We start from the raw sequence: 16,146 nt of genomic DNA, 5'->3' as shown, positions 1-16,146 counted from the left end.
GGCAACATAGATTTGCTTCTTCCCACAAATCCCTGGCATGCTTTCCAAAGTTTCTTACAAAAACCCAAAGTTTGAAACTCCTGACTATACAAAATCTGAGTTCTGTATGAGACCGTGAAGTCATTGACAGCCACAGAAAAGTGTCACTTTTTCTAAATTTTATTAGGTTGTTGTCTTTTACTATTTTAATTGCGTTGATATTTCGGAAAGATCTAGCATTCAACGGCTTTTTCCAGTAGTTGTCTCACTTTGACCAGGTTTATTCACAAGTACTAGTAGGCTTGCTGGCCCAACGTTACCGAATAGTTAGCATGTGCCTGGCACTATGCGATCACTCGGAAAATGCTAAGCTAGTTTTCTTTACAAAAACAGCATGGAACTTCTGCTTAAGGGTGGTTTTTTTTTTTTTTTTAATTTTATTTTTTATTTCACTGAAGTCCAAACAAGTTTTGGGGGCTCCCCCAAACAGCAGAGACTTTAACTAAAAGTAGGAATTTCAAAGTCATTTGACTAGGAAACCTGCTGGTCAATGTCTGTATGGAACAGACCTACGTTGAGGATGTAGGATTTGTGTTTTCCACCAGAACATTACTAAGGATTTAAGATTTGTGGCATCCTTTGATGTGTTAGATTAAGGACTCTGGACCCTGGATTAAGTACCAAATAGAGTAGAGCACTCCCAGCTTCAAGCCAAGGACTCCCTCAATCAGGGAGTGCTACTGCTATGATCCTTGGAAGAAGTGTCCTTATTCCTCCCACCTTCTCCTGGCCTCCCTATCAAGCCCAGCCACCAGGTACCTGGATCTTCTTCAGGGCCAGACTCGTTTCGATGTTGCTAAATTGGTTCAGGAAATGGATCAACCACATCTTGCTAAGCTCGTTGATCTCTCCATCCTCAGTCTTCAGGTAGTACAGAAGCCACATGGCTTTGGCCTTCACGAGTAACTGGTTCCTTACCGACCTCTTGCCTGAAAGGGTTCCTCCAATGGTGCCGGCCAGGTAGATGGGCTGACCTGTTTGGTTGAAGATTGGGAAGGTGATGTGTCTCAGGTCGAGGTTCTTGTTCATCTGCCAGGCAGCCAGGAGTGGGTTGGAGGGCACGCAGAGGCCCTGGTTCTTAGTGCACACCTGACTGTAGCGGATCTGGGTTCCGTTTTCCTCTGTCACATACAGATCCTGTACCATGTCGTCCAGTTTACCAATTTCCTCTAGAATTTCTTGTTCCAGCAGTGAGGCCGTGTTGGAGACTGCCAGAATACAGGCGAAATTGACTTTGGTGCTTTTCCTGGAGATGGAGAAGCGGTAAGAGTCAGCGGTAACATGTCCCTGCACAAAGCGCCGCTCAGCCTTGGCCGGGCTCCCATTGGGGGTGTACTTCTCGAGGTTTTCTTCTAAATCCTTCGGCCAGGGGCGCCTGGGTGGCGCAGTTGGTTAAGCGACTGCCTTCGGCTCAGGTCATGATCCTGGAGTCCCGGGATCGAGTCTCACATTAGGCTCCCTGCTTAGCAGGGAGTCTGCCTCTCCCTTTGACCCTGCCCCGTCTCATGTGCGCGCGCGCTCTCTCTCTCTCTCTCTCTCTCTCTCTCTCTCTCTCTCTCTCTCTCTCTCTCTCTCTCTTCTCTCTCTGCAATAAATTAAAAAGAAAAATATAAAAATAAATCCTTGGGCCAGTAAATTGAGGCAGTGCCCAGAGGGGCCGTCAGCAGCATGGGTGCCAGCAGGAAGATCCAGGGGTGCGAGCCCACCTCCCACCCCAGCCTTCCGAAGGCGTGGGAGGGGGTCGCCTCTAGGCAGTTGGTGTGGCAGTGGGGTCTCTCCGACAACTGATTTTCTGACCGGGGAGCCGGCAGACTTGAACGTCCCTGCACTGACACCGACTGGGAATGGGATGCCCGAGGGACTGCACGCTCTGCCCCAAAGCCCAGTTCAGCTCTGCTTCCCGCCTCGCCTCCGCCTCGGGCCAGGCGTCTGGCACCACCGTGGAGGGACTAAGGCTCATTTTCAGCAAGGAAAAGCAACATCCTCAAACTGGACAGCTGATGAGACCGCAGCTACTGGGGGGAGTAACGGCTTCCTCGAGAAATTCTACCGGAGTCTGTTTGACTTCCGGAAGTTCGCGCCTGGGACCTGGAGGTGTGGTTGGGGAGCACGTGTTTCTTTGTTTTTTTTAAGATTTTTATTTATTTGTGAGCACAAGCAGGGGGAGCAGTAGAGGGAGAGGGAGAAGCAGGCTCCTCACTGAGCAAGGAGCCCTATGTGGGACTCGATCGCAGGACACTGGGATCATGACCTGAGCCGAAGGCAGATGCTTAACGACTGAGCCACCTAGGCGACCCAGGGATCACGTGTTTTGACCCATAGCCTCACTAGCCCCAAATTTGTCTGGGGCATGCCTGTGCCCTCGGGAGTCTAGTTAACACAGAAACACTTCCTAAAGGTGAGTAAGATGCGTGCCTGTTCTACAAGACTTACATTTTATTGGGGGAATTTGCTTTGTCCACACACACACACACACACACACACACACACACACACGTCCTAACCTTTCTGGGATCATCCAGTAACACAGTTATTGGCTAAGGTGAACCTGGTACACTTTATTATTTTTATTAACTACAAAGCTAAAATAGACATTTGCCTTGTAAAAGCTTAGCAGTCAATATGTAGAATGAGAAGTGAGTGTTTATCTTTGGTCTGTTCCACGGTTCCCAGGATGGAGGGACCCCTGTGTTCATGTCACCTTTTTTATGAAAGTCCTCACCTACCTTTTAACATGCAGGAACTGAAAGGCAGGTGGTGAGCAGTTCCTAGAGTTAGGAGAATTGCTTGCCATGTTTTCCCTAGTTGGCAGTCACCTAGCATTAATTGTGATTGTGTTTTTCTGTGGGGTTCACATCCCAGCTCTACCTCTTACTACCTGTGTGATTTGGGGCAAGTTACTTAACCTCTCTCTCACATTTTCCACTTGTCAAATGGAGAAGATAATACCTTGCTATTGGGGTTCTTAGGATTAAATTATTGAATACACGTGAAATTATTTAAAACATGAAATTCAGTAAGGACTATTATTATTAGAAATATTTTCACCACTGAGTGGGATTTTTTGTTTGTTTTAGTTTTGTACCTTTATGAAGGTAAGGAAAGTTTGCTACAAAGTTGCTTTTTCATGATGGAGTTAAATTTTTATCAAATCATGAAAAAAAAATTTTTATCAAATCATGTGAGTTAATCTATTGGGAAGAACCTATGGAGTCTCCTTCATCTATGTATGTGGCAAATGGTATTATTGTTTTTTAATCTTGGGGAAAAATGCTTGAAAACCCTAAATGTCAGAATATAATGCGGGTTCCATCTGCTAACTTTTATATAGCAATACTGCATTCATGTTGAGGTGAGATTGGCCTCTAATTTTCTTTTATGGTCCAAGTTGGTTAACAAGCCTTGTAAGGGTAATTTTCTCTCTTTTTCTATTCTCTGCAAAAGTTTATATAAGATAGAAATAACCTGTTTCTTTTCCCTCCTCTTTTTCTTTATTTTATTTTATTTTTCCACCATGATAAGTGTACTCTTTAATCCCCATCACCTGTTTCACCCACCACCCACCTCCCCACTGGTAACCATCAGTTTATTCTCATAGTTAAGACTCTCTTTCTTGGTTTGTCTCTCTCTGTCTCTCCTCTCTTTTTGTTTCCCTTGCTGGTTTGTTTTGTTTCTAAAATTCTACCTGTGAGTGAAATCATATGGTATTTGTATTTCTCTGACTGACTTATTTTGCTTTGCTTAACATTATACTCTCTAGCTCCATCCATGCTGTTGCAAATGGCAAGATTTCATTACTTTTTATAACTGAATAATATTCCATTGTGTGTGTGTGTGTGCGTGTGTGTGTGTGTACACTCATACTACTTCTTTATCCATTCATCTGTTGATGGACATTGGGCTGCTTCCGTATTTTGGCTATTGTAAATAATGCTGCAGTAAACATAGGAATGCATGTATCCTTTTGAATTAGTGTTTTTGTGTTTTGAGGGAAATACCCAATAGTACAATTACTGGATCAAAGGGTAGTTCTGTTGTTTCACCGTTGATTATGATGTTGACTGTGGATTTTTCATATAAGTTCTTTATTATGTTGAGGTATATTCCCTGTAGCCCTACTTAACAGAGTTTTTATCATGCATGGATGTTGTACTTTGTTGAATGGGTTTTCTGCATCTATTGAAATGATCATATGGTTTTTATCCTTTCTCTCAGTGATGTGACATATCATGTTGATTGTTTGGGGACTGTTGAACCACCCTTGCATCCTGAGAATAAATCCCACTCGATTGTGGTGTATGATTTTTTTATTAACATACTGTTGGATTCAGTTTGCTAATATTTTGTTGAGGACTTTTGCATGAGAGATACTGGCCTGTGTTCTCTTTTTTGTAGTGTTTTTCTCTGGTGTTGGTATCAGGGTGATATTGGCCTCATCAGAATGAATTTGGAAGTTTTCCTTTCCTTTCTATTTTTTTGAAATATTTGAGAGGAATAGGTATCAACTCTTTTTTACATGTTCGGTAGAATTTGCCTGTGAGGCTGTCTGGTCCTGGACTTTTGTTTTTTGGGAGTTTTTTGATTATTGATTCAATTTCACTGCTGGTAATTGGTCTGTTCAAATTAACTATTTCTTCTTGTTTTACTTTTGATAATTTATATGTTTCTAGGAATTTATTTCTTCTAGATGGTTCAATTTGTTGGCATTTAGGTTTTCATAATACTCTTAAAAATATTTGTGTTTCTGTGGTGTTGGTTGTAATTTCTCCTCTTTCATTAGTGATTTTGTTTATTTGGGTTCTCTCTCTTTCTTCTTTTCTTTCTTTTTTTTTTTTTTTTTGATGAGTCTGGCTAGAGGTTTATCAATTTTGTTGATCTTTTCAAAGAATCAGCTGCTGCTTTCATTGACCTGTTCTTTTGTTTTTTTAGTTTCTATATCATTTATTTCTATTCTAATTTTTATTATTTCCTTCCTTTTGCTGGTTTGAATGTTGTTTGGTCTTATTTTTCTAGCTCCTTTAGGTAAAAGTTAGATTGTTTATTTGAGATTTTTTTCTTGTTCCTTGGGGCAGGCCTGTATTGCTATAACCTTGCCTCTTAGAACCACTTTTGCTGCATCCCAAAGATTTTGGACCATTGTGTTTTGATTTTCACTCATTTCTATGAAATTTTTTATTTCTTCTTTCATTTCTTTGGTTGACCCATTCATTGTTTAGTAGCGTGTAATTTGACCTCCATGTATCTGTGCTCTTTCCAGACTTTTTCTTGTGGTTAGTTTCTAGTTTCATAACATTGTGGTCAGAAAAGATGCATGGTCTGACTTCGATTTTTTTGAATTTGTTGAGACGTGTTTTGTGGCCTAATATGTGATCTCTTCTGGAGAATGTTCCCTGTGCACTTGAAAAGAAGGTGGTATTCTTGCTGTTTTAGGATGGAATGTTCTGAATGTCTGTTAAATCCATGTGCTTCAGTGTGTCGTTCAAAGCGACTGTTTCCTTGTTGATGTTGTGCTTGGATTATCCATCCACCGATGTATGTGGGGTGTTAAATCCCCTACTATTATTGTATTGCTATCAGTTATTTCCTTTATGTTTTTTATTAACTGACTTATGGATCTGAGTGCAAAAATATTTACAATTGTTATATCCTCTTGTTGGACTGTCCCTTTATTATACAGTGTCTTTCTTTGTCTCTTGTTACATTCTTTGTTTTAAAGTCTGTTTTGTCTGATTTAAGTATTACTACCCAGCTTTCTTTTGACTTCCATTTTCATGATAAATATTTCTCCATCCCCTCACTTTGAATCTGCAGTGTTTTTTTGTCTGAATTGAGTCTCTTCTAGGTAGCATACAGATGGGTCTCTGTCACCCTATGTCATTTCATTCGAGCCTTTCGTCCATTTACATTCAAAGTAAATATTGATAGATCTCCGTATCGATTGCCATTTTGTTACTTATTTTGTGGTTCTTTCAATAGATTTTCTTTGATCTTTTCCTCTCCTGCTTTTTGGCTTTCTTTCGTGATATTCTTGGATTCCTTTCTCTTTATTCTTTGCGTATCTATTAGTGGTTTTTGATTTGTGGTTCTCATTAGGTTTGTATATAACATCTCCTGTATATAGCAGTCTATATTAAGTTGATGGTCACTTAAGTTAAAACCCATTCTTTTCTCCTCTCCTTCCACATTTCAGGTATGTCGTGTCATATTTTCCATCCTTTCATTTTATGAATCCCTTGACTGATTTGTACAGAAATATTTATTTTTACTGCTTTTGTGTTTTTTTGCTTTTCATATTCTCCCTTATGGTCTTTCCCTTCTACTCCAAAAGTCCCCTTTAATATTTCTTGCAGGGCTGGTTTAGTGGCCATGAACTCCTTTAGTTTTTATTTGTCTGGGAAACTCCGTTTGTTTGTTTTAAAGTAGGCTCCACACCCAGCATGGACTCCAATGAGGGGCTTGAACTCACACCCCTGAGATCAAGACCTGAGCTGAGATCAAGAGTTGGAGGCTTAACTGACCAAGGCAGCCAGGCACACCTGTCTGGGAAACTCTTTATCTGAATGATAGTCTTTCTGGACAGAGTATTCTTAACTGCATATTTTTCCCTCCGGGCTCTTTGAATATATCATGTCACTACCTCTGGCCTGCAAAGTTTCTGTTGAAAAGTCTGCTGATGGCCTTATGAGTTTTCCCTAGTAAGTGACTGTCTTCTTTTCTCTTGCTGCTTTTAAAATATTTTCTTTATCTCAACCTCTTGGGTTGAGTTTTTGGGGCACTCTCTATGCCTCCTGGATCTGGATATCTGTTTCCCTCCCCAAATTAGGGACGTTTTCAGCTATTATTTCTTCAAATAGAATTTCTGCCATCTTTTCTGTTATTCTTTTGAGACCCCTACAGTACAAATGTTACTATGCTTGATGGAGTCACTGAGTTCCTTAGGACTATTCTCAGTTTGCATAATTTTCTTTCTCTCTTTTGCTCACCTTGGTTACTTTCCACTCCTCTGTCTTCCAGGTGATTAATTCATTCCTCTGCTTCATCTAGCCTGCTATTTATTCCACCAAGTATATTTTTAATTTCATTTATTGTCTTGTTGATCTCTGGTTGGTTCTTTTTTATCTGTGTGTTAAGGGGTCTCACTGATGTCCTCCACTCTTCTCAAGTCTGGTGAATATCTTTATGGTCGTTAAATCCTCTATCAGAATTATATCCAGTTCACTTAAGTCTCTTACTGTGGTTTTGCACTGTCCTTTCATTTGGGAGATATTTCTCTGTCTCCTCATTTTGTCTAACCGTGTCTGTCTCTGTGTGTTAGGAGAATCAGCTGCTTCTCTTGCTCTTAACAATAGTAGCCTTATGAAGAAGAGGTCCTGTAGTGCCTTGCAGTGCAGTGTCCCCTGTTCCCTGGGGCTTCAGGGACTGTCTCCTCTGTGTTGTGTGTGCTCTGCTGTTGAGGCTTGGCCTCTTTTTCCTTCCGTCCAGTTGTCTGCAGAGGGTCTCCTTGCCTATTGTGGGCAGTGTTTGGTCCCCAACAGTGGTGGGGGTGCATTTTAACAAGGTGTGCAGTGGTCTCCTTGAAAATGAGACCTGCCCCTGGTGCTGCAGGAACTGAGGTCCCGCAAAATGTGATGGTCTGGAGATGTGGTGGACAGGTGGCCTGGTCTTCTCAGGGAGGGGCCCTGCAGCACTGGGAAGGGCGGATCTGCCCAAGCAAGGGGTTGGGGGCTTGGTGCAAACAAGTTAGGTAGCAAGTATTGACATAGCGCTTGTTCTCACAGATGGCCATTGTTTTTTCTGGGGGGGAGGTGGAGGGAAATGGCACCTGCCGATTCCTTTGTCCCTGGAGGGGTCTTCCCATGATCCTTCTCTCTGTGGGCCACATTCTGATATGAGGAAATCACTCTCCCTCCTGTGTGCCCCATCTGTTTTTCAAACTGTTGGTTTCCCTCTCTTGCCGTGTCTCTCTCTGTCAAATGAATGAAATCTTAAAAAAAAAAGATTTATTTATTTTTATTTTAGAGAGAGAAAGAGAATGGGATGGGGAGAGGCAGAGGGAGAGCGAGAGAGAAAATCCTTAAGCAGGCTCCCTGCTGAACGTGGAGCCCAATCCCAGGACCCTGAGATCATGACCTGAGCCAAAATGAAGTGTTAGACGCTTAACCAACTGAGCCACCCAGGACCCCATACTGTGGTTATTTTTTTCGCACTCAATACTTCATTTAGTTTAGCTGTGTTTTTCAAATGAATTTGCTCACCATTGAATTTCCTCCTTCATTCTTTGAATCAGTTTTATGGCTGATGCATACATATTCTTCAGCAGTTTCTTCACAAATGTCAGTGAGGAGCAAACTCTCATTTTTTCATACTTGAAAATATATTGAATTGTCTTCCTTCTTGAATAATTTATTATATATAGAATTCTAGGTTCTGAGTTCTTTAGTATGTAAAAGATATTTTCCTGCTACCTGTTGGCATTTATTTTTGCTGATTAGAGCTCTGCTACCAACCTGATTGTTGTTTGGGGGGTTTTTTGGTAAGTAATCTGTCATTAAAAAAAAAGAACAGGGCTCCTAGTTGGCTCAGTTGGGGGAACATGGGACTCTTGATCTCGGGGTTGTGAATTCAAGCCCCACGTTGGGTGTAGAGATTACTTAAAAATAAAATCTTAGGGGTGCCTGGGTGGCTCAGTCAGTTAAGCATCTGACTCCTTATTCTGGCTTAGGTCATGATCTTGGGGTTGTGAGATCAAGCCCCATGTTGGTCTCCGTGCTGGACTTGCAGCCTGTTAAGATTCTCTCTCTCTGGGACGCTTGGGTGGCTCAGTCAGTTAAGCATTGCCTTTGGCTCAGGTCATGATCCCAGGGTCCTGGGATCGAGTCCCGCATCGGGCTCCCTGCTCCGCGGGGAGCCTGCTTCTCCCTCTCCCTCTGCCTGCCCCTCCCCCTGCTTGTGCTCTCTCTCTCCCTTTCTCTCTCTGACAAATAAATAAAATCTTAAAAAAAATTCTCTCTCTCCCTCTCCCTTTGCCTCTCCCCATCCCTGCTCATGCATGCTATGCTCTCTTTTTCTAAAAAAAGTCAAATGAGTGAAAATGAAAATAAAAATAAAAAATAAAATAAAATCTTAAAAAAAAGAATAGAATTTACTTTTTAGATTCATTTTAGGTTCACGGAAAAATTAAACTGAAGGTACAATGCTTTCTCATCTTCCTCCTGTCCCTGGACGTGTGTGTTTCCCTCCTTATCAACATCCCCCACCAGAACTATAAGGAATAAGAAATGAATCTCTTTGCCCTACACCACTCCCCCTTTTCAGTTTTTACTGTTTCATTGTTACCATTTGGTGTGCGTCCTTCCTCAACTCTGTCTCCATACAAACATAGACACACACAGTCCCATAGTGCATCTGTATCACAATACAAATGTGTATATACATTCATATACATGTGGTTGTGATGGTCAGTTTTATGTGTCAACTTGGCTAGACTATATAGTTCCCAGGTATCACATCAAACGCTAATCTAGGTGTTGCTTTGAAGGTGTTTTGTAGATGTGATTAAAGTCCATAAGCAGTTGACTTATTAGGAAGGGACATTGTCCTAGATAATCTGGGTGGAACTGATTGAGTTATTTGAAAGCTCTTAAGAGCAGTGCTTAGTCTTCCCCGAAGAGGAAATTCTGTCTGGGGGCAGCAGTTTCAGTTTGTGCCTGACAGTTGTAGATAACTCCCTTCCTGAAGGTCCGCCTTGTGATTTTCCAACTTGCCTAGCCAGCCCTGATAATTGCATAAGCCAAGTCTTTGCAATAAATCTATTATATATTTCTTACTGATTCTGTTTCCCCTGGTTGAACCATGACTGACATTTATATTTCTGTAACTTGCTTTTTCACTAACAATATGTCTTAGAGATGGCATTATATTTAACTGCCGAATCATAGCACGTCATATGAATATACTCTGTCTTATCTAATCATCCTGTTACTGGTGGATATTTTAGTTGTTTAGATTCAAAGTTAAATTAGATTCAAATTATTTTCATTGGCTGCTTTGGAAATTTGCTTTATTGACTTCTTGTATCCAGCATTGCTATAATAAAATTTAACGCCAGTTGGATTCTTGCTTCTTTGCAGATAATTATTTTTCTTCTTTGAAGGCTTTTAAGATTATTCTTCTCCTTTAATATTTCATAAGAACAGATTATTGGGGTGGAAAAATATTTCCTTCTACTTTTCAAGCTTATTTGGATGTTTGGGAATTAGGTGTTTGCCCTGCCATACAGACCTGTCTTTCAGATAAAACAAATTATCTCTGGTAATAGTTCTTTCTGGGCCAGGCCCCTATCTAAATTCTTCCAGGTCGTTAAGGGAGTAGTAAAAGTTTTTCCTGAGTTTGCTGGGTCTTGACTGTTTTCATTTTAAAATAGTCCACATGCCAAAGTGACACATTTTGGGGAGATTTGTTTTGAACCCCTTTAATATCTATGGTTGTTTCTCTTCCTGCTTCATTTTTATTAGTCCCTTTAAATCTGGAGACTCACTTCTTTTGATGTTCTCCTGTCATTGCTTTTATTATTATTTTTTGACTCCTTTTCTCTCTCTTTTTCCTTGGAACTCCTATTTGGTGGGTTCAAGGTTTTCTGGGACTTTCAAGCCTCAACTTCTTTCTTTTTTTTTAAAGATTTATTTATTTGAGAGAGAGAGAGAGAGGGAGCAGTGGGGAGGGGCAGAGGGAGAGGGAGAGGGAGAAAAGGAATCTTAAGCAGACTCTGTGTTGAACATGGAACCTGATGCAGGGCTCGATCTCACGACCATGACCTGAGAGGAAACCAAGAGTCAGATGCTTAACCGACCTAGCCACCCAGGCGCCCCTCTCAACACTCAACCTTTATGTCACACTTCCCACCCAGTCATTCTGTTGTGCTGCATTTAGGGCTGGGTATTCAGCTTATTAACTTGCTCTTCCCTTGTGTCCATTCTATCATTCAGCCGATATATTGAATTTTATTGCAATAATAAAAACATTTTTTATTTTTAAGATCTAAAGTTGCATTTTTATAATACCTGTTCTTTTTTCATAGTTATGATGTTCTTCTGAAGATATTAATTTCACTTCTATTAAAGCCTCCTTTTGTTTGCTCTATTAAGCATTTTTCCCCTTCAGTATTAGTTGTGTGAATGAAGTTTGGTACCTCTCTTTTACGGGCACTGATTTTCCTCATATATTTGGCAGTTTTGGGTGTGGGTACAGTATTTGTCGCGGTCTGTCTCCCACGATGGGGAGAAGGTACAGGATGGGTTAGCGGATGTAGAACGCTAGGCATCCATACCCTCAGCGAGGACCACTTTGCTTGGCTGGCGTGACACCATTTGCAAGGGGCAGCTTAACTCTCCATAGTCACTTCTCCATCCTGGAGCAGATGTCTCAGCGACTTGCTCCTTGACCACGGGGAAGAGGGTCTTTGCAGTAGGAGGAAGGCGGTCCATGCATCTAGCATCCATCTCGCATGCATCGCCTCTGAGTCTGGACACTTGCAGAGCATCCAGTTCGCAGCAGTTCTTTCCTCAGCCAGTCGTATCTCCTTTCTGTCTGTTAGAAATGGCTCAGGAGTTTTTCTTTTCTCTTGCTTTCCGGCACTGTTACAGATTTTAATTTTTCTTTCCCTGTCATTTGTAGGGATTTGGGGTAAGAGGGAAGGTGGAAGAGTGTTTGTCTCTTCCGGCGCAGAGATAAAATAAAGCGATTTTATCTCTGCACCATATTGCCATGAAATATTTGGGAGGGTTTAAGTTAATTTGCCAAGAACTTTGAAAAAAAAACCTACCTTTGTCTTAAATAATAATAGTAATACTAATTTTAGAATTAAATGATTTGATTAATAATCTAGAAATTAAAAAAGAAACCCAAAATATAAATTTTACAATACCCTATTCCCCTGGGGCGCCTGGGTGGCTCAGTTGGTTAAGTGTCTTTGGCTCAGGTCATGATACCAGGGTCCTGGGATCGAGCCCCGTGTTGGGCTTCTTGTTCAGCAGGGAGCCTGCTTCTCCCTCTCCCTCTCCCTCCGCCCCTCCCCGTGCTTGTGCTCTCTCTCTCTCTCTCTCTCTGACAGATAAATAAATAAACTCTTAAAAAAAATACCCTATTCCCTTTCTGTCAACCAAGTTCACACATTGTGCCATTAAATTTGCTGAAATTTACAAAGGAAAGAATATTAGGTGTCAAACAAAGAATCATACAAACAAGGCACTTTTACATTTGTCTCCTAGCAGTAGGGGAAGAGATGTCTTTGCATTGTGAAAACCTCAGGGCTGCCTATCTCCATTGGCTGTTGAAAAGTAAACAAACAATCAAAAAACCTAAATGATTCTCGTATAAAACCTTGAATCAAGACAAAGTTCAGCTGGTCAAGAACTGGAACCACGATAGCCTTCTGCATGAATCTCTTACAGATAGCTTGTCCAAAAAAAACCTCACCTCCTTTAAAGATGAATTATCAAAAGGATTTCAGCTAAACACTACTGCTACCACTCAAGAATCAAAAAGGAAGAAAGTAGCAGCAAAACAAAGGACAGATGAATGCTCAACAGAAAAATTACTTCTGTAAAGTAGATGAAAATCATGCCCAGCTGTTTTCCTATGAATTTAAAACACTTTCTGGAAATATTTACCACTGAGAGCACAAAGCAGTGATAAAAGAGGTCAGGAAGAGATAGTGTGACTGCATGAGAAAATGCAATGTAAGCTAATTGAGCAGAAAGGAAAATAAGGTTAAGAAAATAAAACCATCACTGAAAGAAGGGCGAAATTAGAAGGATCACAAGGGACAGTAGAGACTGTGGAAAACAAAATAAAGGACAATAGAAGCTAGAAAAGAAAAAAGTGGGTAGAATTTACCAAAATGAATAAAAATGTTTAAAACACATTAGAAAAAATGATGTGGAGGGGCGCCTGGGTGGCTCAGTCGTTCAGCATCTGCCTTTGGCTCAGGTCATGATCCCAGGGTCCTGGGATCGAGCCCCGCATCAGGATCCCTGCTCCGCGGGAAGCCTGCTTCTCCCTCTCCCGCTCTCCCTGCTTGTGTTCCCTCTCTCGCTGTCTCTCTCTCTGTCAAATAAATAAATAAAATCTTTAAAAAAGAAATCAGAAAAGGAGATTCAGCATATGTATATTTGAATCTCAGAATGAGACAACAAATATTTAATATTTCTGACATCAAAATAAATACACACACACAAAATTGTAAGAATATTTTGACCGGGTTTTTTGTTTGTTTCCTGCGAGGGGGTGTTTGGAAAAACAAAAGGCGTCAGGTTTCTTTTTCTGCTCACGGCAAGGCCTTATGATGGTACTTAATCAGCTGCATAGATAGAACTGATTGAAATTTAAGCATGGAGATTAGATCCTTGTAGAAATTAGTTACACTGATTTTATATAAGCTGATTAAACAGGCAAAATTTGCTTCATGTTAAAGTGTTTATTTTTTAAAGTTTTTTATTTTTTAATTTACTTTGTTTTAGGTGACCTTTGAGAGTAAAGAGTGCTTTGAGTAAAAGTTTTTCAAATAAAAAATTAGAAAATTTATTTGTTTAAATTAAAATTTAAAACGATTTCTCTGCTTTTTTGTTTAAGATGTTATTTATTTATTCCAGAGAGAGAGAGAGCACGCATGTGCGAGTGGGGGGAGGAGCAGAGGGAGAGGGAGAGAATCTCAGGCAGGCTCCATGCTCAGTGCAGAGCCTGACACAGAGCTTTATCTCTCAACCCTGATACAATGACCTGAGTTGAAATCAAGAGTTGGACACTTCACCCACTGAACCACTCTGGTATCCTGAGGAATCTATTTATTTAAGTGTTTGAGAAATTGCTTCATTTTTTTCCTTCTCTCCTTCCTACTTTTCTTTTAGTTTATTTTGTTAGTTTTTTAAGAGTAGTATTAAGTTCCCTTCTTTTTAGTCCTTAGTCCTTAATAAAGATGTCCTCTAAGAACAAGTTTGTTGTGCCCCATAGGTTTTGGTAGGGTGTGTTTCTTTTCCATTGCTCTCTGGATAGTTTGAATTTTCAGTTTTGCTGTCTTTGAACATTTGAAATTTTTGATTTAGGAATGTGTTTTTTAATTTCCAAGCTGTTTTGTTGTCATTTAATTTCTTATTTATTGATTAATGATACTGGTTTGGAATGAGACCATCCAACCCTCTGCCAGCCCCATGTCCATCAGCAGAAGCCAAGTTGGGAGTCTTGGAATTCAGCCCGCTTCTGACAAGACCTTTCTCCACAGCCCTCTTTCCTCTCCAAACATTTTTTATCTTGCTGTTACTTTCTGCCATAAAACCATCATACTGTTTGTCTCCTTTTAAGTAGTCATCACAACAAGCCCTGGCTTCCCAGGTTATTCTTCATCTCTGAGACTTTCATCTTCATAAGGTTTTGTACATCTTTTCTCACCCCCAGCTTCCCCTCCTTCTCTTAAGACATATTTACTCTATCCTCTGAGGTAGCAGAGGTAACATTTTATTGTTGATACTTTTAAAGTTTGCACACTCAGATTTGGGGATCTAGGTCCTCAATTATCTCTCTATTGGATCCTTCAGGCTTTTAGAGTATTCCTCTTGATGTCCCCTTACCCCGATGTTCTCCACCGTCCCTCCCCCCAAAATAACTAGCGGGTAAAGCAGGAATTCTTATATTCCTTGATGAGAAAGAGGAGACTGACGTAAAGAGGTGAAGCTCCTGCCTAGCTAGACCTCAGTAAGAGAGCTGAGACTAAACCCAGCCTCCTAACTTCTAACTTGGTATTCTTTTAATCACAACATAGTAATACAGATATAAAAAGATTAAATCAAACACAGATTTGAACAGAATGTCAAAAATGTTAAACATAAGAAGGAAGTAACAGAATTAAAATATATCCGTTAATTAAATGTGAATAGGTCCAATTCTACTAACTCATACTGTCAGATGGATTTGAGGAGTACTTTAAAGCACATAATGAAAGGTTGAAAATAAAGGGATGGGCCAGGCAAATGCAAACAGTATAAAAGCGGAGGCGGTAATTAATGTAATTTAAAGTAGAATTTAAGGTTAATGCACTGGATATAATGAAATAAGATAGTATGTAATAATGAAAGGCCCAATTAATTAACAAAGTAGCTGTAACAGTCATAACAAGTAGGCACCAAACATAGATGGTATATTTCAGAGCAAAACCTGTTCAAAACACAAGAGAATTTGATGAAGATACAGTTATATTAGGAGATTTGTTATATCTCTTTCATAATTAAATAGATCCAAAAATCACAAATGAGACCATAGGGAAATAGAATAACACAATCAACAAATTGTTTTTTTTTTTTTTTTTTTTAATTTTAAATAATCCCTACACCCACGTTGGGGCTTGAACTTGCCATTCCAAGATCAGGAGTTGCACGTTCTACTGACAGAGCCAGCCAGGTGCCCCTCAATGAACAAGATTGATTTATTTCATTGAGAGAGATCCCGGGGGGGTAGGGCGGGGTAGGGGGGTGGGAAGGGCAGAGGGAGAGGGAGAGAGAGTCTTAAGCGGACTCTGTGCTGAGTGCGGAGTCTAACGCAAGGCTCGAATCCCATGACTCTGAGATCATGACCTGAGCCGAAACCAAGAGTTGGTCGCTTAACCGACTGGGCCATTCGAGGCACCCAATCAATAAATCTTTTGAGGGAAGAACTCATTACTTCAAAAGCCCATGGAACAGTTTTACAAAATCGGTCTTGGACTTAGTAGGAAAGTAAATCGTAAATCAGAAAGAAGCAGAAATTTTATACTACATGTTCTCTGGTAATTTATTCTTTTAGAAAATATTTTTGATCTGTTATATTCCTAGCATATGAGTAGGTAGTGTGGTTTTTTTTTTTAATAACTCTATAAATTGCCCTCATTTTGGTATACAGTTTTTTGAATTTTAACAGGTATTATACAAATGTATACAGTCATTTAATCATTACCACAGTAAGGATATTAAGCAGTTCCATCCTTCTAAAAAACTAGTGTCTTTTTAGTCATACTTTTCCCCTGCCTCTAGCCTCTGGCAGCCACTGGTCAGTCTTCATCACTATAATTTTATCTTTTTGAGA

General features: G+C 40.3%; 1 protein-coding gene across 1 annotated transcript in view; it reads right to left on the bottom strand.

Annotated features, from left to right (window-relative positions):
* The window catches only part of LOC114203611 (acyl-CoA-binding domain-containing protein 5-like), a 294,339-nt gene that overhangs the window by 65,610 nt on the left and 212,583 nt on the right, over positions 1-16,146 (bottom strand). The window lies entirely within an intron of this gene.

Source organism: Eumetopias jubatus, unplaced genomic scaffold (assembly GCF_037043125.1).
Source record: "Eumetopias jubatus isolate StellerSeaLion01/CBP00866 unplaced genomic scaffold, mEumJub1_p1.0 scaffold_8, whole genome shotgun sequence".
In the NCBI taxonomy this organism is placed as follows: Eukaryota; Metazoa; Chordata; class Mammalia; order Carnivora; family Otariidae; genus Eumetopias; species Eumetopias jubatus.
This window is presented reverse-complemented; position numbering and strand designations above follow the sequence as displayed.